Raw genomic sequence first — 13,768 nt, forward strand, 5'->3', positions numbered from 1 at the left:
AGTGTCCTGCATGCTTAGTGGACCACGAATCTCTATTTCAATTTGACACAATTGACTTGTTCTTTTAGCAATATGTCTGGGAAGATTTGGGCAACAGGTTCAGTTCCCTATACAACATAAATTCTGGACTTAATCCCTTTGTCTCAAGACCTGAAAGTCCTGGTCCTTCTAGTCAGTTCTTCTTTGTCTCATATTCCATATTACCTGTTCCAGGTAAGACAAGTCAAGAAGTACTTATTGGGTATCTCCCTTGTGCTATTTAGGTACCTACATTTATTGGGCTAAATTCTGATGATATAAATGCATTGAATTAAAGAATCTCTACTCTCAAGGAGCTTGTGCTCTACTTCCTTTCTGTCACTCCGAAGAGTAGAGATTTACTACTGCCAATCATGGAGAACAAGGAAAGGAAGAGTTAAGGCTGATTCACTATGAGAGAGGAACCAGACAAAGATCTCCACAGCATAACCTGAAGCACAGATCAAGATTATTTATACTGACTCTACTAATAGTAGGGGTGCTAATTTGTGACTTAAGGTAATACAATTTTATGATGTGATTTCAAGAGGCTTTTAATCTTCTATTAGTGTTACTGCCCTCTCTTGTGAATTCAACTTTAGTTAGGTTGTTATCTAATACCTACTTTTATGTCACTGAGATGTGCCAACCATTCTACCATCTTTCTCATATAATCTTAAAATTTGTTTTGATTTTAAAATATCTTAATTTTCTTATCTAAAAGAATACAGAAATCTAAGCAATTGAAATTTATTTTTTCATCATTTCCTGTTTTGGCACGCAAATTTCTGAATATTTTCTTAGTAATCCACTGTGAGTTAAGGTTAGGGGAATTTCTGGTTGGTGAATAGTGTATACTATTTAGGCTCACTGGGACCACTTTATATTACCTACTAAGTTAGTCACAATTTTCATTCTTGTGAGACCTGGTTCATCATCATCATCATCACAGAGTTTCAGGAAAATATTTGTGTTGGAGATAGGTAGATCTTTGCAGTGATGGAAAGCACGGAATTATTGAATGCACTACACAATTTCCAGAATGCATTCTAACCCAGTCTCTTCCTTCAATTCAATTGCTGCTGAAGAAGAGATATAATAATAATAAAGAGAAGAAAGATGAAAAAGAAAAAAGAAAAAAGAGGAGGGAAAAGAAGCAAGAAATTGAAAAGAGATGAGTAAAAATAGGAATGTAGAAGTGAGAATTCTAATCAATCTGTCATGTGCCATCCTATAGAATGAAAGACTGGCATTTAGGAAACCACCCATTTTGTTTGATGAGCATGTAGAGAATGTGAATGAATGGTATTATACTATTGAAAACCCCAAAGGTCTGTAAAGTGATGTAAATTCTTTCCTTTTAAAAATGACAAATTTAGGTCTCTAATCTATCAATTGCAGAGACACAGAAATGAAATTCTATTCTGTTTAGAGGCCAGATATGTGATTATTAGATGGGCAAGCTTTATAATAGGAGACGGCTTCAGATTAGACAGACTCGTTGACAGCAACTTATTGCTTTTGTCTGGCATAATAATGTTCAGTGAATACTGTCAAATAAAAATATCAAAGAGAAAAACATGTTTTTGTTTTATATTTGCATAATACTCTTTATCATACCTCTAGTGTGGGTGAGAGAATCACAAGCTATCTTTTAGGGAAGGAGATAATTAGGATTAAGAAAATTTTATTAAATTTTAATGACTCAGAACCATCTTAATGATTGAAGGAGCAATATTTTATTTATCTAAATATCTTATTAAGATGAGAAATGAAATAAGGATCACAGAGAACATTTAATGAGGCTTTAGGAAAAGTTTACCTGTGTGTGTCTTTGGATACTTAAGGTATGTAAATTTACTGCTAGGTTTCTGGATGAGTAATTTGTATTTATATAATATACTCTGAAACTTTGAAAACCTTATATTTTTATCTCTGGAAATTCCATGAATATAGATTGGAATTCCTTTAGTATTTCTCGTCTGAATGAAGTCTTACTCATGCAATCTGTGAGAAGGTACTCAAACCTCACAGAGTCTGGATTCAATTCTCTAACTACACACTCCAAGAGAAATGTCTTCTCTCCTTGAATCATTGATCCCACTCAGAGTTGTTCCAATAAAAACCTCTAAAATAAATTTTAGATATAGTTTGTACCCAGATTTTTCCAAATGTGATCAATTCTCATATAGACTCTCAGTGGAATGGGGGAGCATTTATTTAGCCCTATTTGTTGTCAGGTCATTTTTGTTGTATTGGCCATTTCCTTCTCCAGTTCATTTTACAGATAAGGAAACCAAAGCAAATAGAGCTAAGTTCTCAGTATTACACAGCTAGTAAATGTCTGAAGGTCAAATTTGAATTCGAGTCTTACTTGACTACAGACAATTTTTCTACTTTGCCACCTAGCTACCCATTTAGTCCCACAGAAAAAAGCTTAAGTTTAAGACTCTAAGGACTAAGAGTAATTCAAAAACAAATGAAGAAACATAAAACTTTCAAATAACTCATCTGCCTTCCAGTCTCTCTCCAAACAGAAGACAACCCTCTGTCAATTTTAGTGTGTCTTTTCCCCTCAGAGTTTTAGTTAGTCTCTTACAATCTCATACTAACATAAAGGAGTTAATTTAGACTAATGAGGAATCAGTCCCTTTCATTAGGCCTATGCAGTCTGAGTAACTAACTACATAGGAACAATGTAAACTTTTTTCCTCCCCAAGGAAATATTTTTCTAGAAGGTCCATTGTCCAAACTCCCTTATTCAAACCTGGAATTGTTTACAACACCCAAAATAAGCACTATCCAGAACATTTCTCTTCTTTTTCTAGAAAGATAACATTCCGGGATCATACTACCTAATAGAGAAGTTTTCCCCCGCCTCTTATTGTTTTCTACAAGAAAGTTCAAGGGAAAAAGTCCTGAAAAATAAGAGCTTCTGAGATGGTGAGCAGTTTGAGAAGAGATGGCTGAGAAGCAGTCAGCTAATTATTATCTGCGTCCTTCAGCCAAGTGCTCTTGGACATTCAACATTCCTTATGAGAGAGAGGTGACCTTCAGTAGCTTCCAGGTAATGACTCTTGTTTTCTATTTTCACTAAGTTGATTTGGGAGCTCCTTAAATTGACTGAGGCTGCTTCTGAGCTTCCCCACATCATGCAATGCTTAAATCCTCCATTTTTTTTTTTTTCCTGGAGATTTCTCTTGGTTCTTTTAGCATGTGAGATAGATGGAAAGGGAGTACTAGACATTCACTCAAGCTTCTTTATCTAGCCAGTCAAAACCTCCTTTCTTTTTTCTTTTAGTATCCCATATTTTCTTTAAGGCTCAACACAAATATCAATTCCTGATTAGTTCTTTCCTAATTCTCCCCATTCCCAGTTGGTCATGGTCCCTTCCTTCTGAAATTACTCTGTAAGTACCAAATTTGTACTTTGGATCTCCCAGTTGGATAGCTCAGCTTCTTCCCTGTCTTGTCAGGACCCTGGTCTTTTTGTCTAAGTATGCACCATGGACATATTTTCTTTGGTCTTTTCCAGCTTTTCTTTAGGGTATGCCTTTCCCATTATGATGGAAGTTATCTTAAGGTTAGGAACTGACTTGCTTCAATTTCTTTCCCCATTGCTTAACTTTTGCTTAACTCTCTCTCTCTCTCTCTCTCTCTCTCTCTCTCTCTCTCTCTCTCTCTCTCCTTCCCTCTCTCTCACACACTTCCTGCCTGTTTCTCTGTTTCTGCCTGTCTCTGTCTCTCTCTTCTCTCTCACTTATATCTATTACCTGTCTTATCCATCTATATTTCCATTTCTCTATTCATTCTTCTCTCTACTCCCTTTGGTAGAATGTGAGCTCTCTGAGGGCAGCAATTCTTTCATTTTTGTCTTTATATGTTAAGCACATAGCATAGTAAATGCTTAATAAAGACTTGTTGAACTGAATCGAATTCAATTGGTGCCAATTTCTGAGCATGCCATTGTTAGCAACATTTCATTGTCTTTTGGATTATTGGCTATTTTCATTGCTTAATAATTACACTTTAAATTGTAAACTTGATATTTAAAAATAATGAATGGATAAAAAATGCTTACCAAATTTGTTTTAAAATAGAAGCTGATTTGGATATTTGGATGCAATAGGGTAATCCATTCTTGTGGGGCTTTTTTTATGGAATGGCACAGTTTAATATTGCAATCGTAATTTACATTTTCAAAGTCATTTGCAAGCTGTGAAATGTTGTTAGTCAAAGTCAGACTACATTTTAAATTGTTAAAAATAGAAGGATTTAATGAAAAGAGGAATAGACCTTTAGCAATGATAGTTATGGAATTATACCATGACCAGTTGAGCAGACTTCATAATAAACAGCAATACTGCTGTCTCCAGGAGAAGATGCCTGTTTTGTTTTAGCTCAGATATCCAGCATATTCATATTATATTAACTGGTAGCACTTAGCAGGAACAAAAGGGGAAAAACAAAAAGACAAAGGTCTTAGAAATTACCTTGGCAGATTACTTATTTATTTCAATAACGCATTTCAATCTAATTCAAGAAGAATTTATTATTGAGGACCTACAGTGTTGCAAGCTTCTTTGTCAGATATGGAGGGGTGGGGGGGAAGGGAAGGAGAATACAAAGACAAAAGGGGAAAAAAGTAGTTTCTGCATTTATGGAGCTTATTACCTGCTTTTGGAGAGAAACCATCAATGAACAGAGAAAGGCTAAATGGAAGTTTCCACTTAATAGTTAGATAACTTTGTTACCAAAGTAAAGACTATTCCCTAATGAAATTATTTGGCAAAATTTCCAATATAGGAGCTTGATGAGGATTGGCAACAGTCATGATTGCACTTACCTTTGAAATAAAAGTCCTGGGAATAATTTAGCAAATTTTCCTTCTGTCTCGGGCCTAGTGACTTTCATTGACAACAGCTAATCCATCCTACAAATTTAATTGGGTGTGTGACTGCTCCCCTTTTAACATTTGTCCTATACAGCTGTCACTTTGATGACAGAGGTCTAACTGCCACTAGCACCAACTGGTACCAACTGGGGCTTTTACCAAACAGTTAATTTGCAAAAGGCCAAGAATGAGCATTTCCCTCTTCCCCTTCCCATTTATGTAGCACAATGATTCTTTAGCAAAAAGAAACCTGCATTGATGAATAATTGAAATCCCAGTTTCCCTGCAAGTCTATAATCACGTGCCCTATAGAGACTGAAGTACATTCTGCTGTGAGCATTGTGCAGGAGATTAGTAGCTCCTTGGTGGCAAGGCTGCTATAACAGTGTGAATTGCACTTTTAATTTGTCTTCCCATCTGACAGAGCATCTAATTATACTTTAAAAAATCTGTTTTAAACTATGCTTTTAAAAAAACACACCCTTCCAATGAAAGATATTTATGTAAAAGGTAAAGATTAAATAAATGTTTAAAATCATATCTTCAAATACTTTTTAATGAAGTCATCCATTCTTTGGCATTTGAAGGACAATATGCATTTTTTTCCCAGAACCATCTTATTTACAATTAAACCAAATCATTGTTTTTACAATCTGTTTAACTGGAAAATAAGAGGTCTTCTTTCTGATGGTTAATGACATAATAATTTTGATAATTAGGCTATATCTGAGAACTTGAAGACATCCTGCAGTCCCTTTCTCCTACCACCCCTAACCCTTTTCCTTCTTCAAAACTTTAGATGGAGTAGTGAGCAGAATATGATTTTTTTTTATTAATTGCACAAAGACTTAAAAGACTGAGTTGCTCATCTTCAAGTAAAAATAGGTTACATTTCTTTTTCTCCCATTGTTTTAGTCTTTTTTGTGAGACTGTCTCTGCCCTAATTGTCAATAATGTAGTTAACATAATGACTGATCTACTTAACAGGGCATCATTAGCTTTCAATAATATAATGCAAGTTCAGGTTTCTTTTTTTTTTTTTTTCATTTTTCTTTTCTTGGTGACAGTATTTTTATTACAGAGTTTTTAAATACTGTAATGAGAAGTCTTTCCCAGATACATGATACTCTGTTACTATCCAGACTGTAAAATGATGGATCAGGTTTTTGTTATGGGGACTTATGTTAACCTAATTGAATCAAATGCTTTTCAAGGAAATTGGACTGTTGGTGGATTTGCAACATATCTTTATTAATGTGTATACCATTTTGTGGTGATGATTTCCTTCCTAGTTCTTCAACACCATGCAAGTCGTCGTGTTAAAGATTCTTGACATAGCAAGGTTTGGGATAACTATAGTAACCTAGATAATTTCGATTTACACATAACCTGCTGAACAAAATTAACTGATCCAGGCTATTTCCTTAACTGTGTCCTTGATCTATCTTTGACATATAGAATAATTTACTATATATTTGCAAAGAGGAAGATCAAGTCTTCTTTTATGCTACTATTGAAAAACAAACAACTTTTCTCTCTTTTTTAAGGCTTTTGCAAGGCAAATGGAGTTATGTGGTTTGCCTAAGGCCACACAGCTAGGTAATTAAGTATCTGAGGTTGCATTTGAACTCAAGTTCTTCTGACTCCAGGGCTGGTGCTCTATCCACTGGGCCATCTAGCCTCAAAATAACTTATCTTTATCTATTTGCTCTATTCTATTGTCTTTTTCCAACAATGAAATAAAACAACTTTGGCACCTTATTTACTAGCACTTTGTACATATCAGAAAGAGGTATGAAAATAAATATAGTTTAATCTACTGACGGTGAGTAAAGAAGAATTTGTGTAGTTTAGGAAATAATCATCTCAAAAATGTAGGTAATAAAGTTGTGCTCTTGAGTTATTGTGTAAGGTTTATGGAAATCCGATCTTGACCTCTGCCTCCTAAACATGATTCTTGATGAGTTACGATCTCATTGTCACAATTTAAATTGTTCCCTATTATAGCTTTGTGTTATTGTTCAGTCATTTCTGGTCCCTTTGGACTCTTTGTGAACCCATTTGGGATTTTTTGGCAGAGATACTGGAGTGGTTTGTCATTTTTCTTTTCCAGCTCATTTCACAGAAGAGGAAACTGAGGCAGACAGAGTCCATGACTGGACTAAGGTCACATAGCTAGTAAATTGTATGAGGCCAGATTTGAACTCTGGAAGAAGAATTTGCCTGATTCTAGGACCAGCATTCTGTTTACCATGCTCCCGTAGGCACTTGTAATATAATATACCCTTTGTCAGGTCAATTGCTGCTACCCAATTGGTTTTTCAAAACTTCTTCGTGGCAATAACTTATTTTTCTTTCTACTCAATCAATTTATTCATTGGTAAATCTCCTTTCTAAAGATTCTTTCTCAATCCTTTCCCTCCCATTTCTGATTACTCCCTCTAATTATGTCTTTAATATTAGCTGTCCATTGCAATTCTAATTTTCTCAAACTATTGAATCTATGATGACAAAAAAAAAATCCCCTTGCATTCATTCTCATTGTTCTCGGATGCAGAAACCATCCTCTTTCTTGCCTTCATCCTTCTCTTACATTATTTTTACCAAACTTTTCAAAGAAATCTGTTTATCCAAAATTCAACTCCCGGTATAGAAATTTACAGAATTTACCTGCTATATTACTCCATTGGCCAGTCTTCCTGGGCAAATCACTTAATTTTATTTCCTCAGTTTCCTCATCTGTAAAATGAATTGGAGAAAGAAATGGAAAACCACTCAAATTTCTTTGCTGAGAAAGCCCCAAATTGGATCATGAAGAGTTAGATATAATAAAATGATCGAACTGCAATGACAACAAAATTCCTTCCATTGTCTTGTTCAGATTTGGTTACCCATACTTTATTCTCTGTTCCAGTAGCATTCTAATCCTCTTATTTCCCCCTGCCTACAGGTCCACTCCATTTGAAGAAATAAGACACATCATCATAGCTTTTCAATTAGCATTGGGAGAAGATGTAACCTGGTAGTCTAGGCTCATAAGCTCAGAGTTCTGACCCATTCCTTTCTGTGAGACATCCAGTCCATCATCAAACTGTGAAAAGGAGAGAAGTCTCTAGTTCATTCTCCATAATAGTTGCAGTATCTATTAGTCTGTGGAATTCTCACATCCAGAGAATCAGCAGAATTTTTCACTAGCTTTTTAGTTCCTCAAATTTCAAAACAAATGGAAATGCAGTCTTAACCAAATAGTATATTCAGGTAAATTATTTAAAATTACTGGAGGAAACCCCTAAATCACAAACGAATATATAATTTTAAAATAAGACATGTTTTATCTCATATTTAACTTATACTCTATTTGGCTCTCTAAGTGGGAAGATTGGAAATAAATTAATCTAATACACTTTCAAAATGATTTCTTAATAAATGTTTGTTGATAAAATTAATATTGAATGCCCTATATCTGCATCTTGGCTCATATAGTTGCTATTCCCAGAATCCTTTCTTTCTTCTTCTTTGTTAATCCAAATCTTATTTTCTTCAAGGAATCATTCACTTTCTTCCCACAGCCTTCCCCGATCAACATCACTTTCTTTGATCTTTCTTGAACTCTTAAAACATTTATTGTCTCCTTTAATTATCTTGGCACTTAATTAAACAAGGTGTTGCAGTTCTGTTTGAATGTTTTTCAAGTGTTAAGTCTTAATTCCATTGAAAACATAAGTAGCAAAAGGCAAGGACATACCTCATAAATCAACAACCCCCAATGATGCTTAGGCATTTAGTTTAATTATCTAATTGGATGAATGAAGACGAATGACATTTTTTGAGAGAATTGCATGTGTATTTCTGACTTCTGAATTCATAAGACATAGATTGGAGTTATAAGGTAGCTTGGGTTCATTCATTTTACAGATTCAGAAAATGAGATCAAGAGAGATGAGTTGCCTCTAGCAATATAGGTTAGAGCAATGATTTTGTATTTGAAAGAGTTTCCTTTTGGTTTGGTAGAAAGAACACTTGGACTTAAATATGTCCCTTATTTCTACGATTGTAGTCTTGTGACCTTGGGCAAGTCACTTGATTTCTCTGGGCATGCCTTTATTTGTCAAAGGAAGACATTGAAGGAGGATTTTAATTATAGAGTGTCTGCAGCATTTAAATGTTGCTGGTAGTATGCCTTCATTTCATTGCTTTCTAAAGAAGTGCCAATTGCTGAGCATCATGGGGAGAGGGAAAGCAATGTATGGCCTTCTTCCAACTCCTATTCCAGCTCTCTAGGAAACTGAGGCAAATAGAGTCAATAACTTAGTCCTAAGGTCACATAGCTAGTAAACAGTATAAGGCCAGATTTGAACTCAGGAAGAGGAATTTGCCTGATTCTAGGACCAGCATTCTGTTTACCATGCTCCCGTAGGCACTTGTAATATAATATACTCTTTGTCAGCTCAATTGCTGCTACCCAATTGATTTTTCAAAACTTCTTTGTGGCAATAACTTTTTTTCAACTGTCCCATGCAATCCCAACTACCATTAAATACTAAAAACCACTAGTTTATTATTAATTTTTATTAGGGGCTCTTTAATATCAAGTTTCACAGATAAGACTTGAAGGTTTGAAAGAAATATATATTTTTGTTTCCAATTAATAGTATTTTATTTTTTCCAATTATGTGTAAAAATAGTTTTCAACATTTATTTAAAAATTAATTTATTTTTTTCAACTACTTGCAAAGATAGTTTTGAACAACCATTTTTTGTAAGGTTCCGAGTTTCACATTTTTCTTCCTTCCTCTCTTCCCCCCCTCTTCCTGACAGAGAACAATCTAATAATACAGGTTATACATGCACAATTATGTTAAAATATTTCCATAAAATCTTGTTGTGAAAGAAGAATCAGGAGACAAACTCATAAAACATAAAACAAATTAAAAAATGAAAATAATTATATTGATCTGCATTTCAGATTTCAGACTTCCCAGTTCCTTCTCTAGATGTGGATGGTATTTTTCATCACAAGTCTTTTAGAATTGGCTCCAGCTGAGATGAGCAAATCCTTCATTGTTGATCATCCCACAATGTTGCTGTTAATGTTCTGGTTTTGCTCACTTCATTCAGTTCATCCATCAGTTCATTCGAGTTCAACTAAGACTTTTCAGACTTTTTTGAACTCCACCCACTCATGATTTCTTTTTTCTTTTCTTTTCTTTTCTTTTCTTTTCTTTTCTTTTCTTTTCTTTTCTTTTCTTTTCTTTTCTTTTCTTTTCTTTTCTTTTCTTTTCTTTCCTTTCCTTTTCTTTTCTTTTCTTTCCTTTTCTTTCCTTTTCTTTTCTTTTCTTTTCTTTTCTTTTCTTTTCTTTTCTTTCTTTATCTTTTTCAAGGTAATAGGGTTAAGAGTGACTTGCTCAAGGTCACACAGCTAGATAATTATTAAGTGTCTGAGGTCAGATTTGAACTCAGGTCCTTCTGATTCCAGAGCTGGAGCTCTGTCCACGGCACCACCTAGCTGCTCCCCACTCATGATTTCTTACAGAACAATAATATTACTTCATCACATTCCTGTACCACAGTTTGTTCAGCCATTTCCCAATTGATGGGCATCCCCTCAATTTCCAAATCTTTGCCACTACAAAAAAAGAGATGTTATAAACATTTTAGTTCTTGTGGGCTTTTTAACCCTTTCTAGTGATCTTTTTGAGATTGCTGGATCAAAGAGTGCACAATTTTACTGACCTTTGGGCATAGTTTCGAATTGTTCTCCATAATTGTTGTATTTGTTCTCAACTCTACCAACAATGAATTAATGTCCCAGTTTTATCACATCCTCTCCAATATTGATCATTTTCCTTTTTATTAATCATATTGACCAATCCATGGATGTGAGGTGGTACTTCAGAATTGTTTTAATTTGCATTTCTCTAATCAATAATGATGTAGAGCATTTTGTAATGTAACTATAGATAACTTTAATTTCTTTATCTGAAAGATACCTGTTCATATCCTTTCACCATTTACCAATTGAGTAATGACTTGTATTTTTTATAAATTTGAGTCAGTTCTATCTAAATTTTGGAAATAAGTCCTTTATCTTTTCCCAGCTTTCTGCTTTTCTTCTTATCTTGGTTGTATTGGTTTTGTTTGTTTAAAAACCTTTCAATTTAATATAGTAAAAATGAAAAATAGATAATTTTTATTACATTAAATTGAAAAGGTTTTGCAAAAGAAATATATTTTATGTTATAAATTTATCAATAATCAGTCTTCTAAAATCAAATATTCATAGGATCATAGTTTTCAAGTTGGAATTTAGAGGTCATGTGGGCTGACTCTTATTTTAAAGATAAGGAAAAGGAAAAGTACAGGCACTAAAAAGCAATTTAGGGATTTTAACTCAATTCTCATGACTTTAAATTTAGAATTAAAATTTTAAAAATGCAGTGATGCAGTGATGCATTAAAAATGCAAAAAAATTCAGTGCTGTTGTTAATAATTAGTATTTTTATCGATTAAAAACATTTATTGAACACTTAGCTCCTCATAGTAGCAGTTATGTAAATATAGGCTTTTAGGAGGGCTAGCATGAGGTTATAGGTGCTGTCAGAAATACTTGGGTTCAAATTCTTCCAGCTGTAATATCTCTTGCTTTTAATTTTTCAACTGGAAAATGAAAGGATTGGCTATAGATGACCTCTAGGGTCCCTTCAGGTTCTAAATTCATGATCTGTCATCAGTCATCATCATCATCATCATCATCACCCTCACTGCCACCCCACCATTCAAATAGCACCTATTATGTCCCAGGCTAAGCACATACAATTATTATCTTTTGATATTCACAACAACCCTGGGAAACAGGTGCTATTTTTACAGACCATGAAATCAAGGAAAACAAAATTAAGTGATTTATCCAGTTAGTAAGTTTCTGAGATTGAATTTGAACTCAGGTCTTCCTGATTCCAGGTCCAATGTGTCATCTGGCTGTTTCTTCAGTGGTAACAGGTAAGATGTATATGGAATATGATAAGATGAGTTGTGCTAAATTGGAAAAGCTTCAGTCCTTATGTCACTTACTGTCCTTATGTCGATTATTTAATCTCTTCTTTAAACAGAGTAGATAGACCTAATCTAATATGGAGCCAAATAGATACAATCCTCATTACAGCCCATATATATATACTGGCATATGGATTGGGTACAGGAGAAGGAAATGAAGACACCAGACCTCACCCTTCCTTAGTCCCTCTGGCTTGTTAGACTCATATTTGGTTAGCTCTCTTCTTTCTAGAGCTCTCTCTCCATACCAATCATTGGATCGTTCTCTTCCTGTAAATTCATTCTTGTAACTCTTTCCATTCTTCCTGGATCACTGCATTGCCTAATACAATAAATCCTTTTATCTTCAAATGACTTTTACTCATAACTCTATTCTCTTGTTCCAAGCTCCCCCAGAGTAATTTATAATAGCCAATAACAGCCCTGAAGCTAGTTTTGGAGATCCTTAAAAATGCCTGGGGGAAGGCTTAAGGAATAACTAATAGCTGGGTGACTAAAAAAATATATGCCTCGGGCACATATCTTCCCCCTTTCCAGTATCTTCTATCTCTGACATATGGTGAGAGTTGAAACAATTGCAGATGGATTTGTGGTATAGAGACAGTGGAGGGAACATGGGACACTGAATGCTTATTTTAAGAAAGCTATTATTTTTATTTCTTGTTGGCTTCCCTGCTTCTTGCTTCTTTCGCTGTCTAATTAGGAGCTCTTTTATTGTTTTGTCTTTTGTAAGGCAATGGAGTTAAGTGACTTGTCCAAGGTCACACACGTAGTAAGTATCATGTGTCTGAGGTCAAGTTTGAACACCAGTGCTGGTGCTCTATCTACCTAGCTGCTCCCAATCAGGGGCTCTTAACCTAAGGTCCAGAGATAGATTTCAAGGGGTCCATGAACTTGGATGGGGAACAGTTACATCTTTGTTTCCACTAAGAATTTCCTTCAGTTATTTAAAAGATTTGTCTGGGATCCCCATAGACTTCACCAGACTATCAAAGCAGTCCATGACCGAAAAAAAACTAAGAATTTCTGCTCTAGTCTATTTTCTCAAAAGTTAGACTCCTCTTTCTTGAACATTATTTTAATAATTTCATTACTTTTTCAGAATGCTGGTTTTTATTACCTCTTTCCCCCATCAAATTTAAATCCCTATTTTTGGACTTCAAAGTCTTCCACTAATTGCTTCCTCCTTACTTATTTCTCACAGTTAATTCCATTTATTTCTCCTAGTACCTGTGATGGATTCTCATGCCATCCAATAAACCTTCCTTTTTTTTTCACACCTATCTTCATATATCTAAGTCATCCCAAATAGACATATTCCATAAAAGATTGAAGCAATAAATATTCTTTACAGTCATACTCAACATCTAATTTACATGCATGTCATGGCATCACCTCTCTGCTGTCATAGAGAATGGACAAACAACATTCCAGTTCAAGGAGTTTCTTTGCTGATCCATGGACACAACCTTGCATCTTCTCCTGTACCTTTGCATAGGCTGTTCTCCTGGAGTGCTTTTCCTTCTCCTTTTTGGTGGCACAGTGGATAGAGCACTGGACTTGGAGTCAGGAGGATAGGAGTTTGAATTCAAACTCAGACATTTGACTCTTACTAGTTGTGTGACCTTGGACAAATCACTTAATTCCAATTGCCTTGCATCCAGGGCCATCTCCAGTCATCCTGATTCATATCTGGCCATTGGACCCAGATGACTCTGGAGGAGAAAGTGAGACTGGTGACTTAGCATAGCATTCCCTCACTCAAATCCAGTTCACATGTTTATCATGGCATCACCTCCCTGA

At 34.8% G+C, this 13,768-nt stretch overlaps 1 protein-coding gene and 1 long non-coding RNA gene across 12 annotated transcripts in view; one reads left to right on the plus strand and one right to left on the minus strand.

Moving 5' to 3' along the window:
* The window catches only part of TAFA2 (TAFA chemokine like family member 2), a 615,297-nt gene that overhangs the window by 362,311 nt on the left and 239,218 nt on the right, over positions 1-13,768 (plus strand). For 6 of the 7 annotated variants that reach the window (XR_012476194.1, XR_012476196.1, XR_012476197.1 and 3 more), the window contains exon 3: positions 2,847-3,085. The exons of the other annotated variant lie outside the window; for it this stretch is intronic. The gene's annotated coding sequence lies outside the window, so the exon portion shown is untranslated. The remainder of the gene's footprint in view (positions 1-2,846; positions 3,086-13,768) is intronic. 7 annotated transcript variants of the gene reach the window in all.
* Positions 1-13,768, minus strand: part of LOC141515015 (uncharacterized) — a 139,928-nt gene that overhangs the window by 80,905 nt on the left and 45,255 nt on the right. For 2 of the 5 annotated variants that reach the window (XR_012476202.1, XR_012476201.1), the window contains exon 3: positions 7,583-7,651. The exons of 1 other annotated variant lie outside the window; for it this stretch is intronic. This is a non-coding gene — a long non-coding RNA (uncharacterized LOC141515015). 2 more of the 5 variants (XR_012476200.1, XR_012476204.1) reach the window with 2 other exon arrangements.

Source organism: Macrotis lagotis, chromosome 2, assembly GCF_037893015.1.
Source record: "Macrotis lagotis isolate mMagLag1 chromosome 2, bilby.v1.9.chrom.fasta, whole genome shotgun sequence".
NCBI lineage: Eukaryota > Metazoa > Chordata > Mammalia > Peramelemorphia > Peramelidae > Macrotis > Macrotis lagotis.